We start from the raw sequence: 19,816 nt of genomic DNA on the forward strand, positions 1-19,816 counted from the left end.
GCAGATACATTTGATAGCGGAAATCTCTCATGGCTAACAAGCATTCCAATGAGGGAATGCAATCATTTGAATGATGCAACCATTTGCAAGCAGCCTGGTATGGCACACTTGGGTGGAGGGGGAGATTGTTGAAAAACCACCCAAGTGTGCACCGTTTTCTTTCTTGGATTATTAGGCACCGTTTTATTTCTTAGCTCTATTAGGCCACCCACCAACTGAGCTCTCCAGCAAAATCAAAAGAGGCTGCATCTTGGTCAAGAAACGTGGGAGTTTTGTCCCCCATGGCTCCTCCTATAAAAGGAGGTCATTTGCTAAAGATAAGTTATTCTCACTGCGGTGAGAGATCAAGACAGAGCTGAGGGCGAAAATAGGTTCTGGAGAAACCCAGAACCTATGCCATTTGAGAGATAGAGAGGTTGTTTATGAGTGTTTGTAAAATTGTACAAACATATTGAAAATACTGATTTTCCACTTCAGTGGACGTAGGCAAGTTGCCGAACCACTTAAATATTGTCTCTCTATCGTCTTGCATGATTTTTGGACAGACTAGAGGCGCAACAAAGTGCAAGTATAGGCAGAGCAATTTCTTTAGAGCATTCAAGGAGGAAGAACATTGTAACTGCTTTGGTGATATTGTCAATAGAGATACGTGCATAATATATATTATTGTGTTGAGAGATGAAGGTGATGCTTCATGTGTTACATATGGATTCATTTGTAGTACAAACCTCCACAATAACAAATGGGATTGTTATTCTAGCAGCTAATTTTTATTTTTATTTTATTTTATTTTTTTAACACAAGCAACAGATTTGATTAAAAATCACCAAGGGTGCAACCAAGCACTCATAATGTACCAAAAGAAACACCTATTAAAAAAAAGATGAATACTTACAAGGTCTCTCAGTGGCTGTTTGAACTAAACCGATTGTTAAAACTTACCAACACTCTCAAGTTTGTTTCTCTCATTGTTTAGAAGCTTTAAAATCTCCAGCTCTAAAGCAACACTGAAGAGTGCATAGATTAGATTCTTGAATGTTACACAGCTAAACTGAGAATTCTTTCTGTTTCTTGAAGAAAAGAGGAAGAAGATATTTGACCTGAACACATTCTGTTTTTGTTTTAAAGTTTCTAAATCTTATTTAGTCAACGTAGTCAATTAGATGCTTGCGTTAAATGCTCATGTCCTTGCTAAAGGTACACTCAAAAACAGGTTTTCCAATCCTGATTAAGGAAAACAAAGCTTTGTGACTTCTCTTATGTACTTGGAGAAAGAACTGTGGGTTTTCATGAAATTTCCCAGCGCATATGTTTAGAGCATACATTTTTATGTTGATCGCAATGCCATTGACGCTTGATGTATGATATTTGTCAAATTTATCATCTCCTGTACTTGTGTGTATAGAATTTTGGAGATGCATACCTTAGAAGAGTTGAGTCTTATCTTTTCGTTTTTATCAATTGTATCACACTTGTGCATATAAGCTTTCTCAGAGCCACAATGATTGATTTAGTACTTTGCATGGGATGTTTTTGAAGCTTTTAAACCCTTGTATATTTACCTTAATTTTTTTTTTGATAAGACAATATATATTTACTTAAAAATAAATCGTAGAAAGTTTGACTAACTGTAAATTTTTAATTTTCTTTTGTCCATTGTTGGCCACTTAAGCCTAATACTCTAGGCAATAAGAGGTAAATCTCACTCATTTATTAACTCTCTTTGATTTAGTGTAAACAAGTTTTTTGAATCGTCATCTTGCACTACTGGAAATAGACTATCAGCTAATGCTAGGTATACTTAACTGCAAATTCATGTTTAGAGTGAGTGTTTAGTTGGGATCAATTAATTGGTATTTTCATGTAACATTTCAACTTGATAGCCATTAGGTTGAGAGCCTATCCATGCAGCCTCCTTTCTCGTCATTGATCGATTGACATTTATTGTCATATTTGACAATAATGTTTTGCACCTATCATATCACTTGGTATTGTGAAGAGCCTAAACTGTTGGGAATCTTGAGCTATGAAGTTTTGAGAGTATCCGTCTTCATGGTGGGAAGCAGTGCTTAAACTTATTATTGTTCTTTAACATCCCAGAGTACTTCATTTATAATAACTACATGTCCTCAGTTAGTGAGATCTGATTAGCATTGGAATATTTGGTCCTCATGTGACAATGTCCACATGTACTGGTTTGATTGGTATAGGAGTCGTGGCTGGATCTTCTGATGTTGTTCATTACTTGGTGTCTTATATATTGTCTAACTATTTTGGATGAGTATCAGTTTCTCGGTCTTAATAGTTCATTTATGTACATGCATGTCTAGACAGTTAGCTAGATTTGGATAGTGAGTTGAGATGAGATGAGTTGAGTTGAGATGAGATAAAAGTTGAAAATTGAATAAAATATTGTTAGAATATTATTTTTTAATATTATTATTGTATTGGGTTTTAAAAAAGTTGAATTGTTTATTATATTTTATGTGGGAATTCGTGAAAATTGTAATGATGAGATAAAATGGGTTGAGAGTTTTTCTCAATCCAAACCAAGCCTTAGACGTACGTGTGTGTGTCTAAAGGTTTACCTACATGCAAGCGCATACACTTGCACATGCGCATGTGCGAATACAAATCTAATAACTCTCATGTATACATTTAAATCTGTTAACATATATCGTAAAATTATCTTCAGTCAAATATTCTTGCTTTTAATTGCTGAATGGGAATAGTTTCATAATTTATTGGTTGATTTTTTCTTCTTTTGTCACGATTGTTTGTTGAAGTTGAGATGCTAGTTTAGGAAAGTGTAGCAAAGACGCCACCAAATCAAGACCTGCTTTGAGTTCACAATTCTTGGAAAGCTTAGTCTTGATCTTACCATGTATCATCTATGAAAGACCTGCTTCTCACTAGCTTAGTCTTGATCTTACCCAGTTAGACACGACATTTCTTTCATAGATGATACATGGAAACTTCTTTGATGTCCAATAGAATTTCCATTTTATCTATTGATTGAATGGGTGTTAACCGCTTGTTTACCACTGTAGAATGTATGGCATGTATTCAGTAGCTCAACAAATATGACTAACTACATTTGGTGCGCCATGCCCTGCATGAGGAACACTAAAACAGTCTGCTCTATTATACTTAAACCAGACATAGAAAGTCCAGCCACCAGAAAAGAAAACCCGACCCCTCTCTGTATTACTTCTTTGGAATTAGAATTCTGTATTCTGTTCTGTATGAATGATTGCTATACTTACTCTCTGTTGAGATCCAACATATTGTCCATATTCAGAGTGCAGTTTGTAACGTTGTGGGCAGGTGGCTGGTTCATGACAAGATAAGCATGAATTTGTGGATCTTTTGTTCAGTCGGTAGGGTTTCTTCAGTCAAACTTTGTGGTTTTGAGTTTACATGTGTATGCCTTTAAGTGTGTATATTGGAAGTAAAGCAATGTTTTTAAGCACGGTTTTATTGGACCTCTTTAGTAGGGGGCTTCCAATAAAAGGTAAGACACAACAAGGTAATCCATGATACCCTTTTTAGTTTCCTGGACTGGACTACTATTAGTAAATACTGGGAATCTCAAGAAAATAGAAATGTCTACTGAAGCTATATTCTTTTTGACAAGTAAGAGAAACTTTATTGATAAGAAAACAGGCATAACTCAAATACACAAGAAATATACAAGAGAATGCACCTACTTAGGATCTAGAAATAGATACAAGAAAATGATGGAAATTGGGACCTTTAAAATCTATAGCTGTGGCCACATAAATAAGGTCTTACAGAAGAAATTTTAAACTCACCTGAAGGGCACTACTGATACTTGAAGTTCCGATCATTCCTTTCCCGCCAAATGCACGACTGTAGGCAAATAGGTACCATCTTCCACAAAACTGCAGTATGAGGGAGGTATGCACTTAAGAATTCTCCAACTAGTTAGAAGATCAACCACCATCCCAGGGGTTTACGTAAAAGGATTTCTATATTTTAAGCAAGATGCAAGGGGAAGATATGGAATCACTTACAAGCAGTTCTCCTGGATAATGATAATAATACTGAACTATAGTTTTGTTTACCGATAAAAAAAATACTGAACTATAGTGTTCTTTATCACTTCTGTTCGTTTGGAAGTCTTAACTTCTCTTTAGTTTGTTCTTAAAAATTTTTTGGGCTTACTCCACCTTAGATCTTACAGGAAGTTAAGTAGCATTTCTAAAAGCAGGGTAATAGAAGTGAAGTGTTGGCATAGAACGATAGATGATTATACTAGAATGTTAATTTACTAGATTCTGTCTCTCACACTTAATATCGCTCTCTCTGTCTCACACTGCAATTGTATCACATCTGACAATCTGTTGAGATCTGATAGATTGAGCGTTTCATCATCATTTTGTAATGTTGTGCATGTGCTGGTAGATGGAAAGAAAAGCTTGATGTTGTGGAGGGTTTCCCATAAATGTAAGCCACAACAAGGTAATCAATGTTACTTTTTTTTTGTTTCCTGGACATAATCTTATCAATGTTACTTTTTTTTTGTTTCCTGGACATAATCTTTCTTTAGAAAGATCTCTAGGTATCTTCATAACTGAGTGACATTGAAACAATTATGGTTGTATAACTATTAATTTGTACGCATGTAGGGCAATGCCTTTATTTGGTGGATAATTGCATTCAGCATTAATTATACAGATTTACCTTTATCATAGATAGGCATCTCTAATAAGAAACCAGAGCATGATCAAGTCAACTAACTACCTCAGATGAAAATAAATAAATTAACTGGCTGAACTGAAGAATGAAGCTCATGTCATATGTATATTTTAACTGCTATAAAGATAATTGTTTCCAAACTGAGAAAAACTTCTGTTTCTTGGTGGAAAAAGTGCATTACCTATGTAACCAGATACTAGCTGATACTGCAGACAAGGTTAAAGGTTATTTGGGGTCCTCACGTATAAATCATATGGCTGGGGATATACAAATGTTCTCTCCATGCTTGCATATAAAAAATAGAAGATGAATTATATAAATCAATCAACTTCATATTTCTTAGACATGTTGTCAATTGTATTTTTAATGACAATATTCGTTGTATGCTGGTTCATTTTTAAAAATGGGAAGATCATGGTTTTATGTATATTTGAAGGAAAAGGAATAATAGAAGTTTTGAGGACCATGGTCGAATGATTGAAGACCATGGTCTGATTAAGGAAGACAGACCTTTGTGATTTCTCTCATGTACTTGGAGAAAGAACTGTGGGTTTTCACTAAATTTCCCAGCGCATGTGTTCAGAGCATACATTTTTATTTTGATCGCAATGCCATTTACTCTTGATAATGTATGATATTTCTCAAATTTATCATCTAATGTACCTGTTTTTATAGAATTCTGGAGATGCATACCTTAGAAGAGAAGAGTTGAGTCGTATCTTTTCATTTTTATGAATTGTATCACACTTGTGCATATAAGCTTTCTCAGAGCCACAATGATTAGTGCTTTGCATGGCATGTTTTTGAAGCTTTTAAACCCTTGTATATTTACTTGATAAGTAAGAAAATGTTTATTACTTAAAATTAAATGGTAGCATGTTTGACTAACTGTAAATATTTAATTTTCTTAGGTCCATTGGAGGCCAGCTAAGCCTAATACTCTACACAATAAGAGCTAAATCTCACTCATTTCTCAACTCTCTTTCATTTAGTGTAAACAAGTTTTTTTAATAGTCATCTTGCACTACTGGAAATAGACTACCAGCTAATGCTAGCTATACTTTTTTTTTGATAGACTACCATCTTGCACTACTTATTTGTATATTCATGTTTAGAGTGATGGTTTGGTCGGGATCAATTAATTGGTAATTCATGTAACATTTCAACAGGAAGCTGGGTTTTTGACCAATGATGTGTTGCTGAGTAGGTGTGTGTGAAGCTGCTGATTTATGTCTTAAAGCCGAATTTGTGCACTAACAAAGGTTGGGTCTGCGGGTTTTAGAAGTATGGTCATTGGATGTAGTTTTGTTCAGAGAGTTGTATATTAGGGATTTGGATTCTCTCAATTTCAATTTTCTAGTGAAAGGGAGAGTATTTCATTTAATATAAAATAATAGTTATTTTGATCATTTCACATTATGTTGAAGAATAAAATGACGAAAATATCCAAAGTTTTGTACTAAATAGATATTATTAATTTAACTTTGAAATGGAGAGGATCCTTGTCATACAGTAGGAAGCAAATTCTCAAACGATGTAAGTGATGTATGGTTTTATTGTGAATAAATATAAGCCCCTTCCCTCCACCCAAAAAAGGTTGCCGCATGTTATTCAGGCATCAACAAACCTTGTTGCTATATTCTACTTTAATTATGTGTTGTATTGTGATTTCTAAGGGTTTATCTTTTAGGTGTTCGCATTTAACAAGCTAATGACTGATAGAAACCCAAATGATATATGATTGGCTAGCTGAAATGAACATTTCAATTCATGCAACATGAAATACAAAAATCCCCCAAGCTTTGTAATTTCTACGAGAAAGTAAAATAATTAAATAAAAAAGCTGTCAAAAATATATTCATTTATATCGTTTAGTTATGAAAGATAGGTGGAGATAATGATAATGATTAATGAGAGAGAGACATTAAAGTTTATTTATTTTGGATGGGATGTGCAAATTTAGTATGAAACCCTATTAAGATTGGTATGAGATATAGGAAGAATTCAAAATGGAATAGGAAATCAACAATTTTTATATGCCATCTATGTTCATAAGATATTAAATTATTGCATTAATTGAATATTCTTGTTATGGAAATGGAAATTGAGTTGAATTATTGTACCAATTAAACGTTATATTAAATATAGTATTAATTATTGTACCAATTACTTGTTATATATCTCTCTCCACATTCAATACAATATTAAATATGGAAATTCTGGAAATATGCCCTGCTGAGGAGAAATAAAGGGAGGTTACACTCACCTATAAACTCTATAAATATGCCCTTTAGAGCAATTGAGTATGCACAGAAAAGAAACCCTAGCTTCTCGGTTGTCTAGAATTCTTCAATATGTAGAATTCTAGCCCCTTGCCTAGTTATAATTACTTGCTTCTTTGATACTTTTTCGTCTTCTTCATACTCATTGAGGGTTTTCTTTACCTATATTTTATGGAGGTATGGAGTTGTACACTGATGGAGGAAATCCAAATGAATGTATCGAGGAAAATAAACAAGAGTTCCAAAATATTTGGTTCAAATCTCTTGCATATCAATATCACATTGAGTCAATGAATTACCAGAATGTAATGTTGCGCCGGACAGAGAAAGTAAGTAGCCAACCTCCGCCCTTATCTTGTTCTCTGCTATATACATATGAAGTTGCGTCCATTTGATTCTGACTATTCTCTACAGCATTTGCAATAACTGGAACAAGATGATATCAAATTATTTCAATTTCATAATATTGTTTTCATTATCTATGCAGTTTGCATTATATGCATATATTTTAGCTAGGTCAGTGACTGATTTTGCAATCTTTTCTCAACCAGCCCGTATTATCAACTTGAAATTCCTCCAGTTCGCAGAAGGGCAAGATGAAACTGCATACTAGGGTTTAGAGGTTTGATCAGCCTTTCAGCAAGCTAAGTCAAATTACCTGGTCTAAGCAAGTCATGGTGTTCATTGTTGTTAGCCGTAGTCTTCATTAGGAACATTCAAAATTGATGGCTTTCCAATTGGGTGCAGCAACGCCAATCTGTCCTCCTTGATGGGGTAGCTATGGCTCCATCCCATGGGGAAAAGGGATGGGTTTCATGACCTACAAACTATGCAGCCATATGAAGTGACTTGTTACTGGTTCTGCAGCTAGAATATTAATCTTGGAAAATAAAATAGAACCCATCTCAAGTGCAAGTATAGGCAGAGCAATTTCTTTAGAGAATTCAAGGAGGAAGAACATTGTAACTGCTTTGTTTATATTGTCAATAGAGATATGTGCATAATATATATTATTGTGTTGAGAGATGAACATGATGCTTCATGTGTTACATATGGATTCATTTGTGGTACAAACCTCCACAATAACAAATGGGATTGTTATTCTAGCAGCTAACCTTTATTTTTATTTTTTACAAGCAACAGATTTGATTAAAAATCACCAAGGGTGCAACCAAGCACTCATAATGTACCAAAAGAAACATCTATTAAAAAAAAGATGAATATTTACAAGGTCTCTCAGTGGCTGTTTGAACTAAACCGATTGTTAAAACTTACGAACATTCTCAAGTTTGTTTCTCTCATTGTTGAGAACCTTTAAAATCTCCAGCTCTAAAGCAACACTGAGAGTCCAAGTATTAGATCCTTTAATGTTACACAGCTAAACATAAAATTCTTTACTGTTTCTTGAAGAAAAGAGGAAGAAGATATTTGACCTGAACACATACTGTTTTTGTTTTAAAGTTTCTAAATCTTATTTAGTCAACATAGTCAATTAAATCTGGATTATATGCTCATGTGCTTGCTATAGGCACACTCAAAAACAGGTTTTCCCATCCTGATTAAGGAAAAAAGACTTTTGTGACTTCTCTTATGTACTTCGAGAAAGAACTGTGGGTTTTCACTAAATTTCCCAGCACACATGTTCAGAGCCATACATTTTTATGTTGATCGCAATGCCATTGACTCTTGATGTATGATATTTGTCAAATTTATCATCTCATGTACTTGCGTTTATAGAATTTTGGAGATGCATACCTTAGAAGAGAAGAGTTGAGTCTTGTCTTTTCGTTTTTATGAATTGTATCACACTTGTGCATATAAGCTTTCTCAGAGCCACAATGATTGATTTAGTGCTTTGCATGGGATGTTATTGATACTTTTAGACCCTTGTATATTTACCTTAAATTTTTTTTGATAGGTAAGACAATATATATTTACTTAAAAGTAAATGGTAGAAAGTTTTACTAACTGTAAATTTTTAATTTTCTTTGGTCCATTGTTGGGCACTTAAGCCTAATACTCTATGCAATAAGAGGTAAATCTCACTCATTTATTAAGTCTTTTTCATTTAGTGTATACGAGTTTTTTTAGGCATCATCTTGCACTACCGGAAATAGACTATTAGCTAATCCTATACTTAACTGTATATTCATGTTTCGAGTGATTGTTTAGTTGGGATTAATTAATTGGAATTTTCATGTAACATTTCAACTTGATAGCAATTAGGTTGAGAGCCTATCCATGCAGCCTCCTTTCTTTAATGTCATTAATCAATTGACATTTATTGTAATATTTGACAATAATGTTTTGCTCCTATCATATCACATGTCCTCAGTGAGTGATATCTGATTAGCATTGGAATATTTGGTCCTCATGTGACAATATCCACATGTACTGGTTTGATTGGTATAGGAGTCGTGGCTGGATCTTCTGATGTTGTTCATGACTTGGTGTCTTATATATTGTCTCACTATTGACCGACTGTTGTGGACTCACACGGGGAGTAAAAAGTTTACTGTTAAATCTTTTTATAAGGCCTTGACAATCCAACAGCAAACTTTCTTTCCGTGGAAGAGTATATGGAAGGTGTTAGTACCTTCTAAAGTTGCTTTCTTTACTTGGACAGCTGCTCAGGGGAAGATTTTAACGATTGATAATCTTAGAAAGCGAGGTATGGTTGTCATGGAGTGGTGCTATATGTGCAAAAAGAGTGGGAAATCAATAGATTACCTGCTTTTACATTGTGAGGTGGCTGGGGAGTTATGGGCTGGAATACTTAGTAGAACCGGGCTAAATTGGGTTATGCCTAGGAGTGTGGAGGAGGTACTTGCATGCTGGAACAGACCACACAACAGCGCTCAACTGGCAGCAGTGTGGCGGATGATGCCCTTGTGCTTAATGTGGTGTTTATGGTCGGAAAGGAATGAGAGGTGTTTTAATGCTAAGGAGCGTGGAGTGGGGGAAATCTGGAACTTTTTTGTATTCTCTTTGTTTCAATGGTTTTCTGCTATTGTTCTAAAGGGAGGGAATGTTCATGAGTTTCTATTTTCTTTATAGTCCACTCGAATGTAACTAGGTGTCTCACTTTGTATACTCCCTGTGCACTTGGGCATTGCCTAGTTTCTTCATATTCAATAAAGATTATTACTTATAAAAAAATATATATATATTGTCTCACTATTTTGGATGAGTATCAGTTTCTCTGTCTTAATAGTTCATTTATGTACGTGCATGTCTAGACATTTAGATGTACGTGCATGCCTAAAGATTTACCTACAATCAAGCACACACGCTCGCACATAGGTATGCATGTGTGAACACAAATCTAATAACTTTCACGTATACGTTTAAATCTGTTACCATACATCGTAAAATTATCTTCAGTCAAATATTCTTGCTTTTAATTGCTGAATGGGAATAGTTTCATAAATGATGGGTTGATTTTTTCTTCTTTTGTCACGATTGTTTGTTGAAGTTGAGATGCTAGTTTAGGAAAGTGTAGCAAACACACCACCAAGTCAGGACATGCTTCGAGATCACAATTCTTGGAAAGCAGGTGATCAATCTGGCAGTGGAAGAACCTTTGGCCCATGGTTACAACTATTGGTGAAGGTTAGCTTCTCACTAGCTTAGTCTTGATCTTACCCAATTAGACACAACATTTCTTTCATAGAGGATACAAGGAAACTTCTTTGATGCTCAATAGAATTTCCATTTACTCTATTGATTGTATGGGTGTCCACTGCTTGCGCACATGCACAAACAAACATATAAGTTCAGATCCTTTTTGAATGACCCTCTTTAACCATTTAAAAGGTTAAATGCTGATGTTCTCAGTGACTCTAGCAAACTCTTTGCAACGGGTGCAACATTACTTGGGGTGCAAAGGAGCATGGATGATAGCATGCAGTGGATGATCAGCACCTTCAAGGGCAAAAGTTTACAAGCTTGACAACAAACGAACCACTGGCTGCATGGCGGTCTTGGTTTTGACTATATTGTGCAGCCAGCCTAATGGTACGGTTATTGGCTCATGGCATTTATTGTTCTGTGGTGCCTGTTTTGTATCTATTGGAATTTAGTGTGCTGGCTGCCTTTCCGTTGTGGTTTTGGTACTATTCCTATGTGCTGGGTATAAGTTTGCTGGATGGAAGCTGGGTTTTTGACCAATGATGTGTTGCTGAGTAGATGTGTATGAAGCTGCTGGTTTCTGTGTTAAAGCCGGATTTGTACACTTACAGAAGTTGGGTATGCGGGTTTTAGAAGTATGGTCATTGGATGTATTTTCGTTCAAAGAGTTTAGAGATTTTGATCCTATCAATTTCAGTTTTCAAGTGAAGGGAGAGTATTTCATTTAATATAAAATAATGGCTATTTTGATCCTTTCACATTATGTTGAAGAACAAAATGGCGAAAACATCCCAAGTTTTGTCTAGTGGATATTATTAATTTAACTTGAAATGGAGAGGATCCTTGTAGATTCGGGAGGAAATTCTAGAACTATGTAATGATGTATGGTGTTATTGTGAATGATTACAAGCCTCTTCCCTCCACCCAAAAAAGGTTGTAGCTAGGGGTGTAAAAATTAACCAAGGAAATGGAAAACCGGACCGGACTGGCTTGAATAGGTAGAACTGGTCCAATCCAGGACCCATTCCCTTAGTTTCAAAACCAGCTGGTACGGTTCCCGTTCCGGTTCTATGCTTTTTAGGACTGGACTGATTCGCTATATTATATATTTTAAATTATTTTTTTTTAATATTATATATAATTTATATATATAATAATATCAATTATAATTATATATAAGATAATGTTATTAAAATTTATAACGTAAACTTGAAACTTAAAGATGAAAATTTATTTGATCATATGCTTTGATCAAAAAATATATATATTAATAACATTTTATGGCCTAATAAATTCTCAATATATTCTGTTTGATAAGTACATTAGTAAATTAGTTATACTAATATTAGTATATAATGCATATTAATTACAATTTACATTTCATGGCCTAATACTAATAGTCTAATACTATATTACTATTAATAATATATTTTAAGCCTATATATAAATTACTATATAAATCACTATACTAAATAATTATATATGAAACATGATATCGTAATACTAAATCACTACAAATTATATAGTTATAATAAATTTAAAATCACTATAACAAATACTAATATACAGTTATTCTAATCACTATAACTAATACTAATATTTATACTAATACTATTAAAATAAAAAAACAGGACCAAACCAGACCAGAACCAGTAAAGCTGAAGGTACCGGTTTAGGAGGGTAACCACTGTGTAATCGGTTTTCGAAAATGCAAAACCGGTGTATACCGGTTTAGTCCCAAATTTTGTTCAAAACCGGATCGGTTACACCCCTAGTTGCAGCATGTTATTTTGGTATCAACAGACCTCATTGTTATATTTTACTTTAATCATGTGTTGTATCATGATTACTAAGATTTTTTTGTGGTTTATCTTTTCGGTGTTCACATTTAACAAGCTAGTGAGTGATAGGAACCCAAATGATATATGATTGGCTAGCTTAAATGAAAATATTCAGCCCAATTAATGCAACATGAAAAACAAAAATCCCATTAGATTTGTAATTTCTGGGAGAAAGTGAAATAATTAAATAAAAATCTATGGAGAATATATTCATTTATATCGTTTGGATTTAAAAGGCAGGTGGAGATAATGATAAAAATTAATGAGGAAGACTTTAATGTTTGTTTATTTTGGATGGGATGTGCACATTTGGAATGAAACCCTATTAAGATTGGTATGAAATTTATAATTTTTTGTATGATTAATTCAAAATTGAATAGGAAATCAACAATTTTTATATGCAATAATAGGTTCATAAGACATTAAATTATTGTACCAATTGAGTATCCTTGTTATGGAAATGGAAATTGAGTTTAATTATTGTACTAATTAAACGTTATATTAAATGTTGTATTAAGCATTACTTGTTTTGTGTCTCTCTCCACATTCAATACAATATTAAATATGGAAATTATGAAAATATGATCTGCTGAGGAGAAACCATGGGAGTTACACTCACCTACAAGCTCTATAAATTCGCTCTTCAGAGCAGTTGAGTAGGCATAGAAAAGAAACCCTAGTTTCTCTCTCTAGAGGGTGTCTGGAATTCTTCAATATGCAAAATTCTAGCCCCTCATACTTATAATTACTAGCTCCTTTGGTACCTTCTCATCTTCTTCATACTCATTGAGGGTTTTCTTTACCTATATTTTATGGAAGAATGGAGTTGTACACTGATGGAGGAAAATAAACAAGAGTTCCAAAATATTTGGTTCAAATCTTTTGCATATCAATATCAAATCGAGTCAGTGAGTTACCAGAATGTAATGTTGTGCCTATTGGAGAAAGTAAGTAGCCCACCTCTGCCCTCATCTTACTCTCTGATCTATGAAGTTGCCCCCGTTCGATTCTGACAATTCTCTACAGCATTTTAATAGCTCGAATGAGATGATATAACATTATTTCAATGTCATAATACTGTTTCCATTATCTAAGCAGTTTGCATTATATGCATATATTTTAGCTAGGTCTCTTGACTGATTTTGCAATCTTTTCTCAACCAGCCTGCAGTATCAGCTTGAAATTCCTCCAATTCATAGAAGGCTTAGAGGTTCAACCAGCTTCTTTTTTTTTTTTTTTTTGATAAATAAGGTTCAACCAGCTTTTTAGCAAGCCAAGTCAAATAACTTGGTCTAAGTTGGTCAAGCTCCTCTTTCTTAACCGAAGTCTTGCCATCATGAACATTTAAAGTTTAGGGCTTTCCAATCAGGTGCAGCAATGCCAGTCTGCCCTCCTCTATGGGGCAGCTATGGATCCAGCCCATGGGCTAAAAAGATGGGTTTCATGATCTAAGAAGTAAGCAGCCAACTCAAGTGCAAGCATAGGCAGATCAATTTCTTTAGAGCATTCAAGAAGGAAGAAAATTGTAACTGCTTTGTTTATATTGTCAATAGAGATAGGTGCAGAATATTTATTATTGTTTTGAGAGATGAAGGCGAAGCTTCATGTGTTATATATGGATTCATTTGTATTACAAACCTCCACATAAGAAAAGGGATTGTTAATCTAGCAGCTACTTTTTTTTTTACAAGCAATAGATTTTACAAGCATGCATAATGTACGCAAAAAAAAAAAAAAAAAAAAAAAAACACCTATTAAGAAAAAGATGAATATTTACCAGGTCCCTCATTGGCTGTTACCGATTGTTAAAACTAACCAAGACTCTCAAGTGTGGTTCTCTCATTGTTTAGAAGCTTTAAAATCTCTAGTACTAGTCCCAATGAAAGTTCAAGAACTTTTTGGCAAGGTAGCTTCCCTCAGCTGCATTGTGCAAAATTTGACATAGATGACTTCTCTCAGAAATTCAGGTCAAGAAGGCTGTAGTGGCATACTGAGGTCACTTGCTGTCACTTCATTGGGGAATTGGTAAATCTCACTCATTTCTTAACTCTCTTTCATTTAGTGTAAACAAGTTTTTTTAATAGTCATCTTGCATTACTGCAAATAGACTATCAGCTAATGCTAGCTATACTTAACTCAATATTCATGGAGTGATGGTTTAGCCTGGATCAATTAATTGTCATAGTTACCTTTAAAAAAAAAAAATTGTCATAGTCATGTAACATTTCAACTTGATAGCAATTAGGTTGAGAGCAATTGATTAATGACATTAAACAAGGAGGCTGCATGGATAAGCTATCAAGTTCATTTCTCATTTATTGTCATATTTGACAATAAGTATTTGCACCTATCATATCACTTGGTATTGTGAAGAGCCAAAACTGTTGGGAATGAGATCTGAAGTTTTGAAAGTATCCGTCTTCATGGTGGAAAGTAGTACTAAAACTTATTATTGTTCTTTAGTCCATTTATAATAACTACATGTCCTTAGTTAGTGAGATCTGATTAGCATTGGAATATTTGGTCCTCATGTGACAATATCCACGTGTACTGGTTTGATTGGTACAGGAGTCGTGGCTGGATCTTCTGATGGTGGTCATGATTTGGAGTCTTATATGCTGTCTCACTATTTTGGATGAGTAGCAGTTTCTCTGTCTTAATAGTTCATTTATGTATGTGCATTGTATGTGCATGCCTAGACATGCATGTACATGTCTAGAGTATGTGCATGTCTGGACATTTAGACGTACATGCATTTCTAGACTTTCTCCTAGGTTCTAATTCCTAGGATAAAGTAAAATAATTAAATAAAAAATCAGTGGAAAATATATTCATTTATATCGTTTGGTTATAAAAGGCAGGTGAAGATAAGGATAATGAGATTTACTTAGAAAAAATCTGATCTATAAACGGCACATGGCGTTTGGCATTTTTTGGTCTCACACGATATTCGTGGTTTGAAACTTCTTTTTGGCTCTATTCAAGGCCTCTATGCACTTAGCAGAAGGCACAATTTAAAGGGCTAAGAAGCTCTCTGCATACAAATTCGATGATCCAACGTTCGATCACTCTTCATGACCTGCCACACTACAGCTTGTGCATTGTATAGTTGTCCCTTGACATCTAAACTACAAAATGGAGGAGAATCTAGAGATTCTCAAATTCTCAAATAGGAAGAGAATCAAAAGTCAAGATCAGCGAATAAAAGGTTCATGGTCTCATCGAATCAGTGGATTACCTGAGAAATGTAATGTCTCTCTTACTCTCCAATCATGTTACATTATTCTCTACATGCATGTTTCTATTAGCATAGATCTCTATACATGATGATAAAATTATTTCACAAGGTGTTTTCTGGATGCAGTTCCCATAGCATTTGGAACTCACAGTGGGTTCAGCATTGGGAATTAAGTGGTTAGAAATGGGGAATCATGACATTTTTCTTGCTCCATTTTTCTATGTCAATTATTGTTGCAAATCTTACAATTTATTAATAAAAAATGTTCCTTTCTCGATATCAATGTTCTTTTGTTATCTTTGCACTTTTCATGTTTAATATTTGGAAAGTCATTGTGCTGTTCTCCTTGTCATTAGTTCTAAATCAATTGCATGCTTTTCACTCTTTGTTTTTGTGCTGGCTTTTGGATTATGCTTTCATAGATCTGTGTACGGATGTCTCTTATTAGTATAATATGCCCCAAATACAACAATTATGCATCAAAAAACAAACCTTTGAGATGATATATTCATTTATTTTAGTATGCCATTTGAAGTTTATGAACTCATTGAAATTGGAGATGTACCATTTTTTATTTTTTTTTGGGATACTTTGTGTATGTGAAAAATTTAATGCCAAATAAAATCTTTTGATGTCTTTCTCAACTCTGATAAAGTTTACATAATAACGTAAAATGTTTAGCGATAAAAGACCGGATCATTATGCAATGGTGTGGTTCATGAATTATGTAATGCATTCATTATACATATAACTGGAACATGGCATATCTTATATACATTTTTATAATCCATAGGGGCTGTTCCAGAGTATCTAACTAGATGTCCACTCTCACGCATGTTCACTGTCACATATATATTCTGAGATTTTTGAATATTGTCTTGTGGAGTTTATAGAGAGGGTCAAGTAGCAAGCACTTCATACCAGGAGGCTTCAAACAACTAAGTCTTGATCTTATTCCACACAAATAACATAACAAAACATCTTATTGCTCTAAGCTTCCTTCTTGTTTCTTCAGACAAATTGTACAAGGGTTTAGTATAACAGTAACCTGAGCTGCCCCATGGCTTGATCTACTAGGTTCTTCGGCTGCCAATAATTAAAATGTCCAATACCACAGGCATTTGGTTTTACAAGAATCCATCCAATTGTGTGTGTTGAATATGTTTCAGGAGAAAAGTGACATATTTTCCATTACTCCATGACATTTTTAAATTCAGGTACAAAAGTAAGTTCATACAATGTTTGAGAACCATTCCTCAATAACCCCAAACTCTAGATGAGCATCAGCAAAATGTTCAACCTTAAATAACATTACAATCTAGATGGACTCCTTTCAATTAACCCAGAACCCTAAGGGCTCATTTGGACACTTAGAATATCTTAGAATTCTATGAATACTGGTAAAATGGTTTGAGTTAAGATGTTTTATTGAGTTTTGAAAATGGAGAGAGAAAAAATTAAATAAAAATATTATGAAGTTAAAAAATTGTTTAATATAATTTTTTGTTTTGAAATTTGAAAACGTTGTATTGCTTTTTGTTTTTTGCTTGGAAGTTTGGGAAATTCTTTTGGCTTTTGTGTTTCGATAATGATTAGGTAATGATTGGATAAAAAGTTGAAGATTTGAAATTGAAAGGCGTTTTGTGTTTTAAGTGATGCATGGGAAGGAAATTATGAGAAGTTTTGATAATATCTGAGATTATATTATTACCCAAACAAGGCCTTAGCCTTTTTGGCTAATGTGGGGCTGCCGATTATATTATTATACGTGGTAAATGAATGGTAATTTTGATCTCCATACAGGAACACATAGGAAATGGTATAGGTGTGTGCATCTTGGTCATGTACTAAATATGCATGTAACCATAGTATCCCTCCGCCACAAGTGAGGGTTTTGAACAAAGTTTACGGGAGATTGTCCACTTAAGGGAAAAAAAATTAAAAATAAAGAAGGAGATTAAAAAAGAAAAAAGTCACCTTCAAAGAATCTTGTTGGGGTGAAGTGTGTAAGACTGTTGTAAGAAGCTCAATAATGTTTCTTGTAACATCAAGACTTCCTTTGTTTGTTCAGCTGTAAAGCTTTGCACAGGAAAATCACGCAGAATCTACTGGGGAAGACAAGCATCATAATCGGAATCTGATACTGAACAAGGAGTAAAGATAGCTGCCAAACTCTCATTGTCTCGGCCGGGGAATTGAATCCCCCTTGATATTAAACTCTGAAGAAGAAAGACACCAGAAGAAAACATTTAAAGACAAGAATCTTGCACTGAGATAGTACAAACTTGATTTTTTTGGTAAAACTTTTTTTTTTGATAAATAAATTTTTTTTTTGGTAAAACTATTGCATTGACTTGCTTGCCCGTGAACCAAAATTGTACATACAATTCCTTAATGGGAACATGGTTAGGACACAAGTTTTCTTATCTGTTCTGGAACTTTATGCGATCCCTTTAAATCTTTTTTTACTTCATTTAATTGTAATTATACAAAAATTTATTTAAGCTTTTCCATTTCAAAGTTTACATAAGTTTTTACTCATGATATGAGAACACCGACCAAACAGAATCAGCCATTGTAACTAAATTCTTATTATATTGCCACATGCTGGTAAGAAATTCATACAACTCACCAAAAAAAAAAAAAATGTACAAAATTCATACATTCAACTCCCTCTAAAAATGGCTTTCTGGAAAATGCAAAATAAAATACACTGAAGATCAAACACAGCAGTTAATAGGAGCCCTGAATTTTACCATAAATTGGAAGAGTTAAGACCAAGGGCAAGGAAGAAGCACTTAACACAGCTGAACATCTACGTACTGCCATTGACCACATATAAGTTTTACGGATATCAGAAACCAATACTAAAACAGTAACACCTAAACCGCGAACATCAATTACTTGTAATTTTTTTTCCTTTCTCTCGACTTTCACAGTAAAACAAACAGATTCGGAAGAGAGAATTTCATAAATGAGTTTCTAAAGAAATTATAACATCAATTCCTAACGGTCAAACAGAAAATTAAGCATCCAACTCCTAGTCTTGGTTGATTAATTTAAACTAACAGCACAAAACATCATAAGTGCACATTTTGTTCAATTCCACTTTCCTTTTTCCTTTTTCTCGGATACCAAACGGAGGCTTCAATTTTAAAATGGAAACTGAAAAATAGAGAGAGTACCATTGAGATCGAGTGGTGGTTTTGGTTGAGACGAAGACGCGCAACGACTACAGGTAAAGTACTAAAGTTTGATCTTTATTGGAATTTCACTCTCACTCTCACTCTGTCTCTGCCTCTGTCTCTGCCTCTGTCTCATACATTACCTACAAGCTACGAAAATTAATTCTGATATTTTGACTTTGATTAATTTTGTTAGTTTATTTTTATAAATTATCTTATAATTAAAATAAATTATATATATATATAAATCTATTAAACTGTAGTGTCATTAGGTTAGGTTTGGTAAATGAGAATTTTGGATTTTAAGATGAAATATTAAAATGATTTTAATATTATAATTATTTTAAAATTTATAAAAATTAAAAAAAAAATTGAATTATTTATTATATTTTGTATGAAGATTTAGTAAAGTTATAATGATAAAATAAGAATTTTGAGTTGATGAAAATTTTTAAACACCAAACGAACCTAATTTTCTTTTTCACGTGCTTCCATCGCATTTTTGTTTGTTTTAATTAACAGATAAAACTTATTGATCACTTCTGAGGTCATCACAAATTAAACTATCTTTTTCATATTTTAAAATTTAAATAAAAAATAAAAATAAATTTTAATAATTTCTTTAATAAAAAATTAAAATAAATAAATAAATAACAGGTGGTTTGTAGGAGGGGAGCCTCCCCACGAGAAAGCACATATGATAGCTAGTGTCTGGCCATATCTGGTCACGACAATGTGGGCTGAGTCTGCTTTGCCAAAAGTGGCCAACCACAAGAAGATGGCTGAATTTAGCCACCACCGGAATGGCCAAACATGTGGTGGCCGATGAAGAGGGAACCCTTCTACAAATTATCTGTTTTTATTCTAATTTTGAAAATAAGAAAAATAATTAACAAGTGCCGACTCAAAAGATGACAA

The 19,816-nt window shown here is 33.8% G+C and overlaps 2 long non-coding RNA genes across 8 annotated transcripts in view; one reads left to right on the forward strand and one right to left on the reverse strand.

Annotated features, from left to right (window-relative positions):
* LOC122313858 overlaps window positions 1-19,056 on the reverse strand; it is a 28,776-nt gene extending 9,720 nt beyond the window's left edge. For 5 of the 7 annotated variants that reach the window (XR_006243528.1, XR_006243530.1, XR_006243526.1 and 2 more), the window contains exons 1-6: window positions 18,899-19,056; window positions 17,691-17,932; window positions 13,393-13,495; window positions 7,663-7,831; window positions 7,304-7,430; window positions 3,816-3,905 (exon numbers count right to left, since the gene is read on the reverse strand). This is a non-coding gene — a long non-coding RNA (uncharacterized LOC122313858). Of the gene's footprint in view, window positions 1-3,591; window positions 3,906-7,303; window positions 7,431-7,662; window positions 7,832-13,094; window positions 13,279-13,392; window positions 13,496-17,690; window positions 17,933-18,898 lie in introns of those variants that run through there. The other 2 variants (XR_006243531.1, XR_006243525.1) reach the window with 2 other exon arrangements.
* LOC122313859 lies at window positions 6,465-7,802 on the forward strand. The gene is made up of 2 exons (XR_006243532.1): window positions 6,465-7,333; window positions 7,556-7,802. It is a non-coding gene; the product is annotated as an uncharacterized LOC122313859 (long non-coding RNA).
* Window positions 19,057-19,816: the final 760 nt, after the last annotated feature.

Source organism: Carya illinoinensis, chromosome 6, assembly GCF_018687715.1.
Source record: "Carya illinoinensis cultivar Pawnee chromosome 6, C.illinoinensisPawnee_v1, whole genome shotgun sequence".
NCBI classification, from domain to species: domain Eukaryota; kingdom Viridiplantae; phylum Streptophyta; class Magnoliopsida; order Fagales; family Juglandaceae; genus Carya; species Carya illinoinensis.